Genomic DNA, 19308 nt, shown 5'->3' with positions numbered 1-19308 from the left:
AATTGTTATTCAGTATATTTTTTATTATTTAAGGGCACTGGCGACTTAATTTGTTCTGAAAAACAGTAAATTTACTGAGAAACGTTTATAAATAAAGGCATTTTTATTTATTTGGATTTAGTTAGTTACCATGTTTATGTATGCTGATAACCTATTTTATACATATTAAATCATTATACGCTTAACCCTCCTTTAGACATTAACATTAAGGCGATTTTACATTATTAGTCAAAAAGCTACTAACGACTTAAAGTCTTCTGTAAAACAAGAAATTTACTGAGAAATGTATGTAAATAAATCTTATTTATGTTTAGGTACCGTGTTTATATAATTCTGCAAACTGAAGCTGTTATATTATATCCTTATAAGGTTACCTCACATTTACCCGTAACTATTAAACGTTTTCGCAAGATTGGTCTTTTTTGTTAAAAACGTCCCGAATTTGTGTTTGGAAATCATGAAATAATTATAAATGGCAATTAAACACGGAGTTTGACGTCATTAAAAACAAGAGCCAACTCCAATCAGTAGTGCAGCCGCGCGACTTTGCGAGTGCCTGACGACATGGAACAGCTGTAATGACGTGGCATTGTGTTCCACTCTCCCTTATAGTATCTCACCGCGTAATCTTCAGCAATTGAAAAAACAACTCGATACATGTGTGTTCGATATCTTATTAAAGATAGTATGGCCTTCCAATTCACTTGTGCTGATACATATCAGTTTCAGGAGTTATTTGTGTTAGTATAAGTAATTAACATTTAGGAACTTTTTACGTTATAAGACACGTACTTTAGCAAACAGTTTCATTCTTAAATATTTAGTTTTTTTATATTATGTTTTATGTTTTTTATTTCTTGAAAGTTCTAAAATTTCTGTTTCTAGAAAGATAGTTTATATATACAATATAGATATTCAATATCGTCATGTGTGTCAAGCTCGACTTTTCGATTAGTGGTATATGCACGTTTCAAGCGACAAATTCTGTACTCTTGTTTAAGCTTTCAAGAGAAACTATAATAATTAAACACACAAAGTTTACTACGATACAACTTACGCATTTCAAAAGCCCCAGCACCCAATTTAGAAGCAAGGTTCCCACGTGATTTAAGATATAATTACCTTGGGTATACCGCCAAAGTAAGATATGCGCGTTTATAGCATCTCACACTTAAGATTTTAAAGCGAGATCGTTTTTATTAATTTTTGTATAACAAAAGATTCAGAGGAGTTTCTAAATTAAAAATTTATTTCTTTTTATTTAAACCGGTTTAAGGTTCTTGATACTAAGTGTCCTTTTATTTAGCATTTCACTATCACGTGACGCCCCACGTAAAATCTCTGTTTGGAGGCTAAAATTAAGAATTAAACCCAATTCAATTTTATCTCGATATATATTTCTGAGTAGGAATATTACCAACGCTGTGTCAAAACCCGTGGATGGAAATATTGAGTAATGAAAACCTTTTGACTTTGCCTTTACTGTTTATATTTTATGTATCAATGTTTACATTCAAAATCTGCAAAAGTCCCCTATATATAATCATCTGTATTCCACTAGAAACAGAGATACAATTATCATTCCGCACCCCCACAGCAACATCTTCAAAAGAACCATGTCATATGTTGGTCCCAAATATATTTAATGCTCTACCGCATAGGGTATCTGAGGCATCATTTGAAAATAATTTAAAGCAATACTTGTTAAAACATGCGTTTTACTCTGTGGACGAGCTGTTGGACGGGGCTCCGTAGCCTGGGCCATTAACAGTTGCGTGATTGCCTATACTTATTATTTTTAATGGCAATGTTTCTATAATAGCAATTCATATGTTAGGTTATGGTATTTATAACATACACTACTACTACTGTATAATAAATACTTCTGATAGTATATAGTCAAAACTATTTAATGACTATGTTCTATGCATGTATATGTCTTTGAACAATAAACATTTTGATTTATTTTGATTTCATTCAAAAATTTTGACTCTCTTTGTGGAAATCAAGATTTATGTAAAATTTAAAGACTACATAAATTAATCTTAAGATATTTTTTTGGACAAACAAACAAATTTTAGCTGTTCCTCTAAGTGACATCCTTCTCTAACAACACGCCAAACATTAGGATTTTCTAACAATGTCTTGTATTTTTAATGTTGGGTTCGTGTTCCAACCCTCAGAAAATGTTAAACAATGTTTAGGTGGAAAGTGGTGTTGTTTGTCTTTTATGTAACGGGCAATGGTCAACTTTTTCTTTATGTCATGTGTTTCTCTTACATGGGAGCCATTAATTATATTATAGTTTCTTCTGTAGTAATTTCTAAATCCTTACTTTCAAAAGACAAAATGTGTTGTAAATTAAAATAAGCATATTGGAGAGGAAACGTGTTTTTCATATCTTCAGTTCTTGACTGAACCGTATTTATTTCCTCATAACTATTAAAAGGCTACGGTATTTAATAATATTCGATAACCGGTGTTGCTACACTGCTACATGGTTAAATAAACATACAGTAGACGGCGCTTTTAAATGACGTAGAAGGACTCACATTTCACAACTTAAATATGTGTTTTTAAATATATGCTCGTAAACAAATGTCTATTTAATAGATTGTGATTCATAATTAGTTCTAAGAATGAAGATTAAACTTTTTTGTTCAAGTATTCCTCCAAAATAACAAAGAGAATTGTTTATATATCCTGTGATTAAAACGTAGGTTTTATTTATATAAATATAAGACTCATGCTATTAATTTAACAAAAGTTAAATGAATGACGCTTCAAAGAGAAGACGATACGTATTATAACCCAGTTCTGTTATACCAAGGCATTTCCTTTACTTTTTAAGATTTACAATTCAGGAGAATTTGGTTTTATTTTTAACTTCAAGGTCAAGTTAAATCATGAAAACGACACAAACTTTAGTGTTTATAAGACAAGATCTTGATCATTAGGTGCAAAAAATCGAACCCAAAATATTATTTAGGGTTTGCCTATTAAGTGAAGTGGTAAAACGTATGTCCTGTTGTGTACCAAACCGCGAGCGTGACTATCAGACAGGTTAAACCATATTAATTAATCTTCACGAACAACTCGTTATGGCCAGATTTTGTCCCTTTACCGGTACGTAGATACAATTGATTGTTTAGTGCATTACATCATACGTACGTCACTTTCATCTCGGCAAGCCCACTGATATCCAGGAGCAGCATGTCACTAACTGCAAATGTTAAAGTAATCGGGCATGAGATCTAATCTACTGCAGAGGATGATTGTTGGAGTAGGCGGAGGGGGTTAATCCATATATCACATAAGAGTATTTCTGGTATCGAAAAATACGTTTAGTCCGTAAGCCTTATGTGAAAACTAAACAATTTAAGTTACAATGTGTATACAGATTTTCAAAATAATATATCTGTAAATTTTATAGTTTGACTTATAGGTTACACAACGCTTCTAGTATACACATTCTAGAAAGTAAGTAGAGGGGGTTTAAAAGTATTGTTTTAAATTGTAATAATGTATACATCATATTATGAAAATGTATAATTGAATTAATGTAATATAGCATTTAGTACAGGGTGGAGCGCGGAATTTGCTGATTTGGAAATGAAATAAAAAAATTATGAACCTTAGAAATAATTATTTTTTATGTTTATTATATTGAACAGTAAGGGAATTTTTAAAGTACATGATTTTAAATAATGTATCTGGCAAATGTCGACTTTCAGCATCCACACACTGCTGCATACGTTTTCTGAAGTTTTCATTAACTCTAACAAGCATGTCGACTGGTATTCTGTCAATTTCAGCCTCAATATTGTTCCTTAGGTCTTCCAAGGTGTTGGGACGGTTGATATACACCTTCGACTTCAGTTAGCCCCAAAGGAAAAAATCGCGTGGGGCTGTCTGGTGAGCGTGCTGGCCAGTTCACATCACCCCTCAAAGAGATAAGTCGTCCAGGAAACATTTGCTGTGTGTGCAGTGGCACCATCCTGTTGGAACCATATATCCTCTAATTGCATTGCCTCAAGAGCCGGCTGAAAAAAATCCTGTATCATAGTCAAGTACCGTTCGGAGTTCACAGTTATGGCACGACGGTTATCCTGAAAAAAGTAAGGGCCAATAATGCCTACTCGTGATATGGCGCACCACACAGTGACGCGGTCCGAATGCAGAGGTCTCTGGTAGACTTCTCTGGGGTTTGTTTCACTCCAGTAGCGCATGTTTTGCTTGTTGACACACCCACTGAAGTGAAAATGTGCCTCATCAGAAAAGAACACAATTGATTCACGCGGTATAGTTGCAAGCATGTCTTCACAAGAAGTACGCCGTGTCAAATAGTCCCGTGCTGACAATTGATGGACCACGCACATTTTATACGGGTAAAATCTCAGTTCATCATGAAGAATCCGGTGGAGAGAACATCTTGAAATGATAAGAGCAAGTGATTGCTTCCGAGCAGAGCGTTTTGGAGATTGCAGTACTGCTGCTCTAACTCTATCGATGTTTTCCGGTGTTGTAATCCTTCTCTGAGGTCCCCTTCGTACACATGACACATTCCCTGCTGTTCTGAATGCAGTTACCCAATTTACAATTGATTGCCGACCAGGAACACGTCCGCGTGGGGGAACAGCGAAACGTAAACGAAAAGCACGCTGCAATGATCGAGTGGGCATTTGAAAAATACGCTTCAACACAAAACGATCTCTCCTCTCTTGTCCACTGCATGATGGCAAGTGGAACTCGGAGGAATACAAATCTCCCGTTAGCCACTATAAGCCACGCCCACTCTCCCCTCTTCGACCAACAGTGCCGCCACAGCCTGCAGTGCAAAAAAGCAAATTATCGCGCTCCACCCTGTATTAAAAGCTGTTGCTAGCCTAACCACGAGGGCGTACCTTCCCCTACCCGTTTTGCCTGGATCAGGCTGGAACAGAGCTAGATTCCCCTTCTTTCAAGGTCATATGAAAAATAGAGCCCGCTATCCTTCTCAATAGGACCACCGACTACGTAACAGACAAAAAGAAGGATTACCAATAAAGTATAAAATTGTGTATTTAAATTTTTAAACAAGTATGAGTGACATCGTTATGAAAGTTATATAACTTCGCCAATGTTCAATAATTAATCGTTAATTTAGACATTTATGGCGAAGGTGACAGTCATAAGTCAGTGTGTGCAAGACGGTACGCAACATTCCCTTGCGGGATAAGTCATCTAAAAGCGGATCGATATGAATTAAATTATCATTAGATTTGAATAATCTTTTCTTATCTTCAGTTCCTCAGCCATAGCCTTTGCAAATTAGGACATAAAAGTTACAGTTATATAGAGCCACAAACTCGTTTCTGTTGTATTGTCCCCAAATGTAATGTTTTTTGGTCATTTCAAAATAGTTATAGAATGTAACTAATTAAGTGTGAAATAGGGATTGGGGATGAATGATACGGGATTTCTTAACTCTATGTCATATTGAAAAAAACTGAAAATGCAGATAAATTTAATTGTTATAAATTGTAAGGTCGATGTTAGAGACAACCTAAGATAAAATTTTAATTATACTGTGTAGATCTTTTCTTGCATAATACTGAATGTTTATATTGATGTTTAATTCAAAACTAACTTACTGGTACGTAAGTAGTACAGCTTGCTAATGAGCTACGCTCAGTCATAAATTATTTAACCCTCAACAATTCTAAATTTTAAACGAATTCCATACACTAATCTTGTTTTCAAGAAACAGGATTCTTGAGGGTAACTCCTCACATCGCTGTATCAAATGCCGGTGATTTACTGTGTCACTGCATTTTCCTTGCTTCCTTTGGTATAAGATGCAAGTAACACACTGTTGTATCATAAATAACAAGTCCATGTAGATGTGCTATGTAAACTCAGTTACTTAGTTTCCTTTGATGTGAAGTGCCAAGTGACACACTGTTGTATCAAAGGTAGCAAGTCTATGCAGATGTGCTGTGTAAATGAAGTTTCTTAGTTTCCTATGGTGTGAAGTACGAAGTGACACATGGTTGTATCAAAGGTAGCAAGTCTATGCAGATGTGCTGTGTAAATGGAGTTTCTTAGTTTCCTTTGGTGTGAAGTACGAAGTGACACACTATTGTATCAAAGGTAGCAAGTCTATGCAGATGTGCTGTGTAAATGAGTTTCTTAGTTTCCTTTGGTGGTGTGAAGTACGAAGTGACACACTATTGTATCAAAGGTAGTAAGTTCATACAGATAAATATAACGAATTAGGCTATTTTATTAATATTTAGCATACTCTGATGGGAAAATAATATTCAAGTACAGTGATTTAGTTATAATAAAAGATGGATGAGCAAACAAACTTGTTGCAGTAAAGTGGCCCAGATAAATGTATCCTCTTATTATGCAATTTATGAACATTACATTATATAACTTTCTACAAATTTTGCATAACGAAGACAAATATCTACAGTCATGCTTTATGCATGTTTTTAAAAATCTATTGCCGCTAAAAATATTAATCTAAAATGTATATGCTTAATATGAGGACGACAATTGAATAATCTAAATTGTTGTATTACAATATAGTTACAAGTACTTAACAAGATACTGGATTCACCTGCAGTGGATTCATTGCAGGATGTTCCCGATATGATTCTCTTGTTTTTGTGTTGAAATAATAAAATAGCCCCTTTTGTTGATTTCTTGATAAACATTTTACCCACACATACGAACCTTTTGTTCGTATTATGCACTCTATAAAAAGATAATATTCGTTTATTTCAAAAGTACATAAATATCTAGACAAGAATTTCTTGAGTAACTATATGAAAATGTGTTTTTATTAAATACAGTATTCATGATAGAATTTCCTCAATAAATCTTTATTAAGATGACATATGTAATGTAAACCATACGGTATAGGTTTCATTCATTCTAAACTTCTCAATTAAAAGATTCAGTTTTTTGTGTTGGAGGAAGGGATTACTTAATAACATTTTCACTACAATTAACTAAAAAACTTTTTATTCGCTGAAGTATCTGGTGAAGCACGGAGATGTAGTTAGGATAACAAGCTGGTATTTCCCAATAGAAATGAAAGTGAATAAGCATCCAACTATCGTAAATTTACTTTTCTTATTAGTGGATTACCCAATGCAACAATAACCTCATCTGGCTTAACTTCATTAGTTTTGACGTTTCCTTATATACTTTGAAAATTTATGAACTTAAGTCAGTTTATGGAGAATATGTTACATTTTTAATCTTGTATTAAGAAAATAGTTCGTGTCACTATGTGAGATTGTTTATTTGTGAATTTATATTGATATAGATATTTGGTATACAATAATAGAAAAAGGCCAGTATTTACGAAGATAGGAGGTTTTTGTTTAAATAATGTATATATATATATATATATATATATATATATATATAGTAACTAAGATCAAAGTAATTAAATTCTATTCGATATATATATATATATATATATATATATATATATATATATATATATATATATATATATTATTAGCACTTAAATGCAGCTTTAACCGCAATTTATTTGCAACATTCCACATACTTTATTGAATATCTCAACGATTTGTAACCAACACGCAGGAACCCCAGTCGACGAAAAACACATTATGCGTTTACTAATTTCTGTAGTGAAACCCGTGACATAGCACAAAACAATAACTAAACATATGTAAGTGGGACATCACCGTGGCAATAGTTTCCCATGAACAGCTGTTGCACCCTTCCTACACACAAAGTAAACAGATATATCTAATAGCAGACCTAGTTATTTTAAACATGTTAATAATTCTTCAAGCTTAGTTAGTAGCTTCTCTTGTTTGCATCGAAATGAAGCTTGAATTGAAGAAAAGTAATATTGAATTACATTTTTGTCTATCCCCTCGAGTGACTTTTCTGACGCTCAGCCAATAAACTACTAACATATGCACAGTAGCTGGTGTAAATTTTATCCTCAAGTAAAAAATGCTGAGTCTTTCATCTTCAATGATTTTATTAAAATAACGAAACATTCTATTCGTGCGCAGTTCAGCATAATGCCAAATGTTTATATTGATTTTAATTAAAACTAACTTACATAAGCATTAAAATTATGCTAATGAGCTACGCTCAATCATAAATTATCTAACCCTCAAAATTCTAAATTTTAAACGAATTTCATAAACCAATCTTGTTTAGAACATTCTAATTAATGTTTTGCTTATTTTGTTTAATATATTTTATGAGTGTATTTAAATTACAGAAGGTGTATTTGATATGGATAAACAGTCTCCTCTTGGACCGTATAGGCTACAACGTTTTGTCAGGGTAGGCTCACATTATTCCTTATATTACGAAAATTTCGTTCCCAAACCGGGACTCTAACGAATCTCAGGTCTTGGAGTGACAATTTAAAAAGATAACCACTCTTGTATTAGGGAGGAATATTAAAAGTACAGTTATAATGCAAATTTAAACTAAATATAACAAGTATGATAAAGAAAACGTTTTTAGTGCATTGACAAATTTTTTCGGTTAATTTTTTTTCTGAATGGTGCTGTACATTTTATTCCTAAAAGCGTGTATTTTCTAACAAATATTTTTGAAATTTTAATTTATTTCATATTCTCTATATTTAATAGCTAGTATGGGTTATTAAACATGGTAATGTCATTTTTATATGTTAATAGTTTATAGTAATATTCTCAGTTAAACCTTAGTAACGATCATTGAAGTATTTGTGTAATGTACATGTTACAGATTGTTATGGTTGTAAATAAATAAATAGAACAATAAGATATGGTTCTTTACGTTATACGTCTGGAGGTTTTTGAAACAAACTTTGTATGTGAGGTACAAGATATTTTAAAACATTGGATAACTTCCCTTGTAGTTTTGTAATTTATACCTTCCAGATAGTTACCCCTTTGAATAAACAAATATATAATAAAATAGCAAACATAACTTAGACTACGGCTTTTTGCTGCAGACTCCAGATGTTTTTGAAACACTCTGTATGTGAGGGACAAAATGTTTTAAAACAGGAGATAACAAAAATACCGGCTGAAATTGAACCCAGCTTCAGCAGTAAAATTCTATTAACATCACTGAGCGAGAAACAAACTTAGTTTAAACTTTGCTACTCTTAATAAGAGAATTGGGAATTTAAAAGTTCGCTCTTTTTGAGGAAGCTCATTTTATCAACTTTAATTTGACGAAGATTTTATTCGATCGTTGTTATGAGATATTAAAATGTTTGTAGTATTTTATGAGCTCTGTACCTGAAATAGTCAACCGCGGAATAAACGTAAATACTATGTATTGTCTTCTGAAAAGACCAAAATTAAAATTCGTAGTACGTATTGTATTGTTTGATTGTATCTTTAGTCCGTATTTTCTTTTGTTTGAGTTTTTCGTTCAATTATCTAAAATTTTACAAAACAAGGTTTTTAATTATGAGTCTATCTTTGGTTTGATGTACTTTATAGTCTATTTACCCTTCCTTGCAATTTAATAGTACGCTGTATACTTAAAAGATAAACATTATTTATTTTGTGTTTAACACATCACAGTGTTCGCATAGGGTATTCAGTTTCAACATGATTTGTTAGTACTCTTGTAAATATGGCACTAACCCATGAGAATCTATAGTGGTTTAGGTAAAGATTGTTTCAATAAAGAATCTTGAATGTTTAAGAGGCATCGTCTGGAATACGATTCCAGGCTTAATTTATATAGTTTCGATATCAGAGATACTTGCATTGCAAAATATAGTTTATCCAGGGAATTGGCATTCTCATTGTCTCATCAGGTGTGCAGTTGTAAAAGGAATGTAAATGTGAGGGTATAAAAAGTGTATGAATAAAAATATATGTTATTAGTGAACAATGTAGTAGTATATTACTAATATGCATGCTATTCCTTGGATTTTGCTTAACTAGGATAATGCATATTTAAAAACATGTTTTTACTTCCCGCAACGTATATTAAAATAACGGATAATTACAAAACATTAAAAAACTAAAGTTTGTTTTGTCACCAGTGTTATTAATATTCTAATGATGTAGTAAAAATTATTCACACAGTAATTTTAACATGTAACATAATAAAACTAAATTAAAGTTAAATATAAACTTAAAATAATTTGAAATCATTATTTTTATTTGACAACTACCAAAAATAATATATGATATCTTTCACCACTATATATTTGAAGATGAACCATTCAATCATTTGTGAAGTACAATCCATGACATGGGACAAAACATTTATTAAATATATGTAAGGAACAGCTGTTGTACCCTTCTTCCATGTAAAGTAAATAAAAACGTTCAGAGGCAGATTATGTACTGAATTTGAAGTTAATTTTAGATTAATTTATTTTAATTTAATCAAGGAACTTTTTCTGGAGAAAATTTTTCCATGTCAATTGATCATGCATGTATTTGGATATGAAATATAAATATTAAGTTAATATCTCGAAAATCGATTTAAGTATAATTATTTTTATTTAAACTAGAAAAATAAGTTTAGATACACTAATAAAAAAAACTATGTAAATACGTTTTGTGGATATTTTGATCTGTCTAGATTAAACTTCGCCACTTTACTCTACTTCCACTTGACATCTCTTTCGACTAAATCCATATTTAATTTATCTGCTTTATGTACAATAATAATCCTTTTTAACACTTATTGACAAAAATTGTTAAAAAGTTTTATTATTTTTATATATTTATCAAACACTTTTCGAGGCTACATCTCTAATATTGTCTGCTTTCTTGTAGTTCGGGTTCAGACTTGATATTATTCGTTGGAATTTTTATATGGTAGGTACGTGGAACTTTAACCTCAGATAACGGACTCTGACAACAGGGTACAAGACAAACCAAGTTACTTCCATTGTATTTTCTATTATGATTTTTAAGGATATACTAGGAAATTGTTTGTCTTTGCGAAAGGATCTTATTGAAAATAGTGTTATTTGTAAACAAACGCTTAGAACAAAGGGGCGGAAAAATATAGCATTAGATACGTAGGAAAATTAAAATTAAATTACAAAAGTATTATGGGTGAAGATGTATACAACAATATTTTAGGTTTATTGTATTATGTTCATACACAAGTCTCGGTCGTCGCTTGTCGTATCAGTCTTATAGAGTTGTATTATTTAAGATCAGACTGGGATCGTAATTCAAAAACCATTGGCTAAATCTGCAGTAAACGTGTCAATTGCATATTGTGCTTTAAATTACTACCTTAAGTTTTGTTACTCCAATAGTAGGTTTTATCAGCAGTGTTCTAATCAACTTGCAATTACTCCATGAAGTACGAGTAAATATAGTTCTTTGATATGCGTACTGTGTATCGTTGGTGGTGGGTGAAGTGGGGATGGATATGTACTTGGACGACCTTAGATTTAAGGAACACAGAGTTAACCCAATGCGTCCGTGTATTACAATGGTGTATTACAAACTCAATTTTATTTTATAATATTGTCTTATAAATTCTTGTACTTGTTAGAGACAACCAGATTAATTATAGTTATATTTTAGTAAAATAACTATTTACTGACTTATTTTATACTTTTTTGTTTTTTTTTTTAGCCGATAACCTTGGATTAGAAGAATATCGATCATTGTTATAACACATGTGCTTTACTATTCTTTATAACTGTATTTGTGTAGTTGAATATTACTAATTATTTTATACTAAAACGAATCTTGGATTTTAAATGAGATCAAATATTTTTGGTTGAGTACAGTGACAGACTCTTTTACATATCAAATAACAATAAAAACGTGACTGATGCAGAGAAAGATATACATCTATATTGTAAGTCAAAAGAGCAATTGTTAATTATAGACTTAAAATTACGCTTTAAAAAAATCACGACTTTTCTAGATGAATTAATTTGATTAGGTTGACGAATCTTAAACTAATAATTTATATAAAAACTATTGTTACATATACATTTTATAAATTGAGTTTAAATAATTTGTGTAGTAAATATTTAACTAATATTGACCTTTATAGAATAAAGATACCTATTGATGCATTCCAATAAATTCTATATTTTAATTAATTTCAGGAATTTTGTAGCAGCATAGCTAGTGATTTCGGAATTTTGATGAAATTGATTAATTAAGACTTATTACAAATACAGGAGAGAATTAAAGGATGAAGCGACAATGCTACATTGCACAGTAGAACCTTATCAGCGCTGCAGGTTGTAATACAACTCTACCGCATCGTATTACTCTTGTCCGTAATTGGCCTCGGTATTCACTGTAGATTGTCACAGCACTCAACAGTCATAGATTATCTGTATAGGTAGTACTTTTGTGTTATCTACAAAGATGTGATATGTTATGAAATTATACTACATAGTACTACAATTTCAACTGTCTAGTTATTAAGCAAATCGGTAAAAAACACGTCTTTTTCAAGCATACTTTTAAATTCTTTTCAATAAAAACAAATACACATAATTAGTGTTTCCTTTACAAATATTTATTGTGTTCAGTAATATTCCATTTTTATACTCATTTTGCCAATTTAAGATACATTTTCTCGTTACCCAGCTAAGTATTAAGCTACTTGTATACAGTAGGTGGTGCCTATTCATTTTTATATTGATATTGGTGATTTTATAATTATTGTTTTTATTTTATAATTATCATAATTAACAGCCAAGACCAAAAGAGAAAATTATAGCTCCCAACTCACCAATCCCAATTCATTAGATGAACATGGTAACAGAACACTTTCTTGAACAAAATGTCTACAAGAAGTTGGACCCCAAGAGATACAAGTAACATGATTCCCTTGGCATATAACTAAAAGAGGTTTTGCTGGAATTTGTTTACCATTTTGTGCTAGTTATCGGCACATGATGGAATTGTACTTATACCATTTGGTCACTAACATTTTAATACACTTAGTATGTGGTTTCTATAGTTAACTCAGAGATAACAAAAATGTGACTTGTATCCCTAGGCTTCTCATCCCTTCAGTATGAAATGTCTATAAATATCTAATATAATTACTATAAAATGTTTTTAAACCATTTAATTGTATTTGAGAGGCAGAAACGTGTTTCAAAGGGCTGCTTTGTAGTGAATTTCCAGTCGCATTGGCACAACGCTGTCTGTAATGCTATGCTAATATAGATCCCAGTAGGACACCAGCCATTGCATGAAATAGACAACTACAGGTAAAGAAACTATCTTGTAATTTAGCTGTCACGATGTTGATAAACTTGTTGTCCGGATGTTATCAACTTTTATATTTTATATTATAAGTGACAATAGTATTGTTATGAAATATTCCAACACTGGTTCAATAATATTTACTTTTATTTATAGCTTTTAATTAATTTCCATGGACTTTATATGTGTGTGTGTAGAATATTTATGACGAGTTAGACTTGAGAAACAAATCAAGCATCAGCAAACTCGTGATACAAACAAAGCCATAGTGTTCTAAATGACATAAAACAAATACTATCTACTGCAATCTATTGATTGCAATAAAAGTTTATATTTTACATTTGGTTAAAAGTAAAGTGCAACAATTCTAATAAACTTTATAAAGTGTGTAAACATAAGCAAAACCATTCTTAAAACAATACCTCAATATTATGTGGTGTATATGTAATTAAACGAATGTGAATCTTTGGTTTGTTAATAAGAGCAACAATAAATTACTAGTTAAACTATTAAATGAGTACACATTTAGTCAATATTGCACTAGGTTATCAACATAACAAAATGAATTTAATGCATATCATGTAACAAACCAAGATAAAATACTACTCTTATGCAGATTTTTATACCGCCAAACAATGGCTAATAGTTATAATCTAACAAGGCACATAGTGATGAAAAATTATATTTTAATGGAATGTATAACAGGAATCATTTAATTGTTTGTACTAAAAATATAACTAATACAAAGGTTTCACAGGCAGTATACAACATCATATTTTAAAACTTGAGTACATGTATGTTATTATGGAGTGAGTTTTTGAAAAGTTTCCAACCTGCTTATACTCGCTGTGCACCTAAATTTATTGGCAAGCCACAGATGTCGTTAAATTACTATTCATCTGTACCTCAGAATGTTATAATTCGCTGATTGAGAGATATGTACAGTAACTTTTATAAAACCAAGATATGAAAACACGCGGCAATCATAGCCAATAATACCAGATTTTTATCTGTGGCTGTCAATTATATTTACCGATAGCTCAAGGAACAGGTTTTTATATAAAAAAATGTGTTTATATTATCAACACAGTACATACCTAATATATGCTTTATGTGCTTGTAAAGATATTAAAATATAGATATCACTTTAATTTATATTACTGTACAGACACTATATATAACTTAAACAACAATTTGTAAGTAGAAATATACTGCAAAGTTGTGACAAGTTTTAAGAAAAAACAATAGAAATGTTTAGGTATCAAATAAATGGTACAAAAATGGCCAAATTGTTTTCCAAGTATCATACTACCTCACACATATATCTAAAATATGCTCTATGTGCTTGTAAAGATATAAGAATGTAGATATCACTTTAATTTATATTACTTTATAGACACTGTATATAACTTAAACAAAAATTTGTAAGTATAAATATACTACAAAGTTGTGATAAGTTTTAAGATAAAACAATAGGAATGTTGAGGTATCAAATAAATGGGACAAAAATGGTCAAATTCATTTCCAAGTATCACACTACCACACACACACATATCAATAATATGCTTTATGTGCTTGTAAAGCACACACATATCTAAAATATGCTTTATGTGCTTGTAAAGATATTAAAACGTAGATATCACTTCAATTTATATTACTTTACAGACACTATATTGGGACATGAATACTTATTTTAATATGGAAATTAAATAGTTATAATACATGAACAGTTTTGCATAAATGTTGTTTTTGATGTTGAAAAGACGAAATTGACACCAAAAAACTGCACATGTTGGAGGCAGGAAACTTATTTAAGAGAAGCAATATTTATAGGAAAGAAGCTTTTTTTAGCTCTTATGGGTGCTTATTAATATTGATTTATATACTGATGGTTTATAATGATAATCTCAGTTAACCCTTATTAACGTCCCTTGTAGTTTTGTAATTCATATCTTACAGATAGTTACCCCTTTGAATAAACTAACATATAATAAAATAACATAGACTACTGCTTTTTGCTGCAGACTCCAGATGTTTTTGAAACACACTGTACGTGAGGGACAAAATTATTTAAAACAGTAGATAACACAAATACTGGCTGAAATTGAACCCAGCTTCAGCAGTAACATTCCATTAACATCACTGACCGAGAAAAAAACTTAGTTTAAACTTTGCTACTCTTAATAAGATAATTAGGAATTTAAAAGTTTGCTCCTTTCGAAGAAGCTCAATTTATCAGCTTTAATTTGACGAAGATTTTGATCTATTCAAAGGGCTGCTTTGTATTGAATTTCCAGTCGCATTAGCACAAACGCTGTCTGTAATGCTATGCTAATATAGTTCCCTGTCGGACACCAGCCATTGCATGAAATAGGCAACTGCAGGTAAAGTGAATCCGTTCATTTGCATTTATACTATCTTGTAATTGAGCTGTCAAGATGTTGATAAACTTGTTGTCCGGATGCTATCACCTTTTATATTTTATATTATAAGTGTCATTAGTATTGTCATGAAATATGCAAACACCGGTTCAATAAGATTTACTTTTATTTATAGCTTTTATTTTCCAGGGAATTTATGTCTGTGTGTGGAATATTTAGGCCGAGTTAGACTTTAGAAACAAATGAAGCATCAGCAAACTAGTGATACAAACAAAGCCATAGTGTTCTAAATGACATAACACAAATACTATATATTTATTGAGACATTAATACTTATTTGAATATAGAAATTAAATATTTATAGTATATGAAAATGTTTGCATAAGTGTTGTCTTTGTAGTTGACAAGACGAAATTGACACAAAAAAACTGCACATGTAGGAGGTGGCAAACTTATTTAAGAGAAGCAATATTTAGAGGAAAGAAGCGTTTCATAGCTCTTATAGGTGCTTACTAATATTGTTTTATATATTGATGGTTTATAATGATATTCTCAGTTAACCTATATTACCTTCCCTTGTAGTTTTGTAATTTATATCTTACAACTAGTTACTCCTTTGAATAAACAAATATATAATAAAATAACATAGACTACGGCTTTTTTGCTGCAGACTCCAGATGTTTTTGAAACACACTGTTCAAAAACATGGGGGACAAAATGTTTTAAAACAGGAGATAACACAAATACCGGCTGAAATTGAACCAAGCTTCAGCAGTAACATTCCATTAACATCACTGAGCGAGAAACAAACTTAGTTTAAACTTTGCTACTCTTAATAAGAGAATTGGGAATTTAAAAGTTCGCTCTTTTCGAGGAAGCTTAATTTATCGACTTTAAGAAGATAGGATTTTATTCGTTTGGTGATATGAGATTTAAAAAATGTATGTTGTATTTTATGAGCTCTGAACATAAATTATTTACGCACGGACTACATGTATATATTATGAATTTTGTTAGCTAAAAACTAAAATTGAAACTCTCAGTATATATGACTATACGTTTTGTCCGGCTTTTCTTTTGTATTTGAAATATTGAAATTGAAATAAAACTACTACAGTTTACTGAGCTAACATTTTACAAAATATAGTTGAAATGCAATACATTAATTCTTTAACAAAAGTTATAACCTAATTGATGGGCTGAACATAAATGACGTTATTAACTACAGTAAGTGACCGAATAAATGTCTCTGACCGTCTCTCTATTCAATCAATACGTCTTGTAACAGATTCCCATAGCATATAACTAAAGAATACAACTACCTTGTCTTAGAAGTCTTCTGGCTTGATGTACTACTCGTTAATAGGTTTCATTATTCCGTTAGTTGTCACTTGTAAAAAGAAATGATCGTAAACTGTTTCATTGTGGCTCAATTCACAAAGATAATTCCTCAAAGTTTTGGGTCATCAACTACTTGCTCTTTCCTTTAATGTGTATTTTATTGCCACAACTTATAAGTACTTTTACCACTCATAAGTAAGTTAACAAAGTTAAATTTGATCTTGTAAATGAAATGCTTGAATTTTTGTCATCAAAAATCATGGAGTTTATGTGACATTTTTCTTCAAAAGTTATGAGGAGTAAAGGAGCAAACTTATGATTGTATTTTATAACTGGCACTAATTTTAATTTGTAAGTTTCTAAGTAATAGCAATGATATGTGGTAATTTTACTTGCATAAAGCACAACTTTGTAGAGAAAGGGTTTTATGACTATTACCGAAGCTTTGCCATACTGCGTCGTTCTATATATTGGTTGACCACAGAACATTTTAAATTCTACTGCGTATCTAATTTAAAATGAAACTTCTGCCATGAAGTCATTTGCCTTCTGGAAGGTTAGTAACCGTGATAAGTATTAACAGTATGTTGCGTGTCCATGTTTATTGTTGAAGCCTAAACATACAACGATTACGCTCATGACCAGTTTGGTTTGATTGTTCTTATTGATCGTACGTGCCTGAAAGCACAAAGCTATTTATAAATAGCATTAAGTTTTTTTATCGATAGTGAACTGATAAAGGTAGTTGCAGACCCAAATGTGAAAAAATTACTTATATTTTATACGAGAGCTGCAAGTTTTAATATTTCTCCGTAGAGTTACAGTATAACATCGCAAGTGCTTTCATATGACGTGAGTGGACGTTGGAGAACAATCCAGTAGCCTGTCCATATGTGCAGGATCGATGGGAGGCCAGTATGAGGGCCATTGTTTACTGGCCACCATTGTCTCTGGCTGCTCTATTTTAAATCCTGAAATGAGCAAACAAAATATGTTATTTAAATAAACTGTATAAGATTAAACCGGTTTTGTTGCTCCATATATTTTAGTTTTGAAACCGTTAAGTGCTTATGTTTTGTAGTCTAGTATAAATGTAATTCTTGTATGAATTAATTTAAAACCTTGACCTGAAATACTTCTTAATTTATTAACTTTTTATGTAAAGTTTCCTTTATTCTTTCGTACATGTGATTTAATAAAAACACTGTTTAAATATTATAATAAATAACCATGCCTTGTACGTATCTCAGTCATAGACCTATGAAATAGTAGCTTTGGTAATAATTTATATATTGAAGTGGTTACTATGTGATGAGTTTAAACTTTACAATAATGGGAAAAAGTAATTCATGTTTTAAGAATGAAGATATATAAGGTATACATAAAATATTAATATTAACATTACAAAGCATCTAAATTTGATAGTTCTAAATGGTTCCGGCACATGTTCTTTTTTATTCCTTTTAAATAGTGATGTAATTAAAATCAACAATATTTTCCATAATACTTCCAGATGTATATTTGTTTAAAATATAAAAACATATTTTTTTTATTTAAATGTTAATGTCAAAGATTTTGGACTTGGTCTTCGCGAACAACAAATGTATGCAGTATTGCTTCTAATCCTACAGTTAGATAAATTCTCTAAATTATGTTCATCTACCAAGAGTGAACTAAAATTCTGAATCTAAAAGAATATTTTTAATCAGACTAATTGTGTTAGTATCGAAAATTCGACAGGAAATTCTTCTAAATTAAGATAACGTTAGTAGATATTTTAGAACAATACACTGGTCTGACCATCTCTGCAGGATTGATGAATGAACATTATTGTAAATCCATTGTCTACCAGTCTGTAAAAAATTATCTTTGTCTCTGGCTGTTACTTATACCATCATTTTATTGGGGAAAAACTTTTGGTTTCATTTGAATAAATATTTACGTGAAATGTATCGTAACATATATGTCAGTTGGTTTTTAGCGAGATTCGCAATATTTTTAGTATTGTAAGGTTTCATTCCTTTTTTAAAATTTCCGAACTTCTCTTAACTCAGCAAATATATTATACTATACTTTGTTTATATTTCGTCCATTACTTTAAACCATTCCCAACGTAAGGTAACAGCGGCCGAGTATAGAAACAGGCTGCTTGCCTAATTGTAATGAAATACCAAATTGTCAAATAGCTATAGAAGAAACATTGTAACTGTATCAATGTTTGTATTAGCAATTAACAGTTGTTTTGAGAAAGGAATATAAATATCTTTTTATAATACAGGGTTGAAAATATGAAGAATGAGGGAAATAATTATATATATTGTCGTGCAATTTTGCAATATTGTGACGCATATGATATTAAAAGAATTATCATG

The sequence above is a fragment of the Homalodisca vitripennis genome, chromosome 3 (genome assembly GCF_021130785.1).
Source record: "Homalodisca vitripennis isolate AUS2020 chromosome 3, UT_GWSS_2.1, whole genome shotgun sequence".
In the NCBI taxonomy this organism is placed as follows: domain Eukaryota; kingdom Metazoa; phylum Arthropoda; class Insecta; order Hemiptera; family Cicadellidae; genus Homalodisca; species Homalodisca vitripennis.
Note: the sequence above shows the minus strand (reverse complement) of the source record.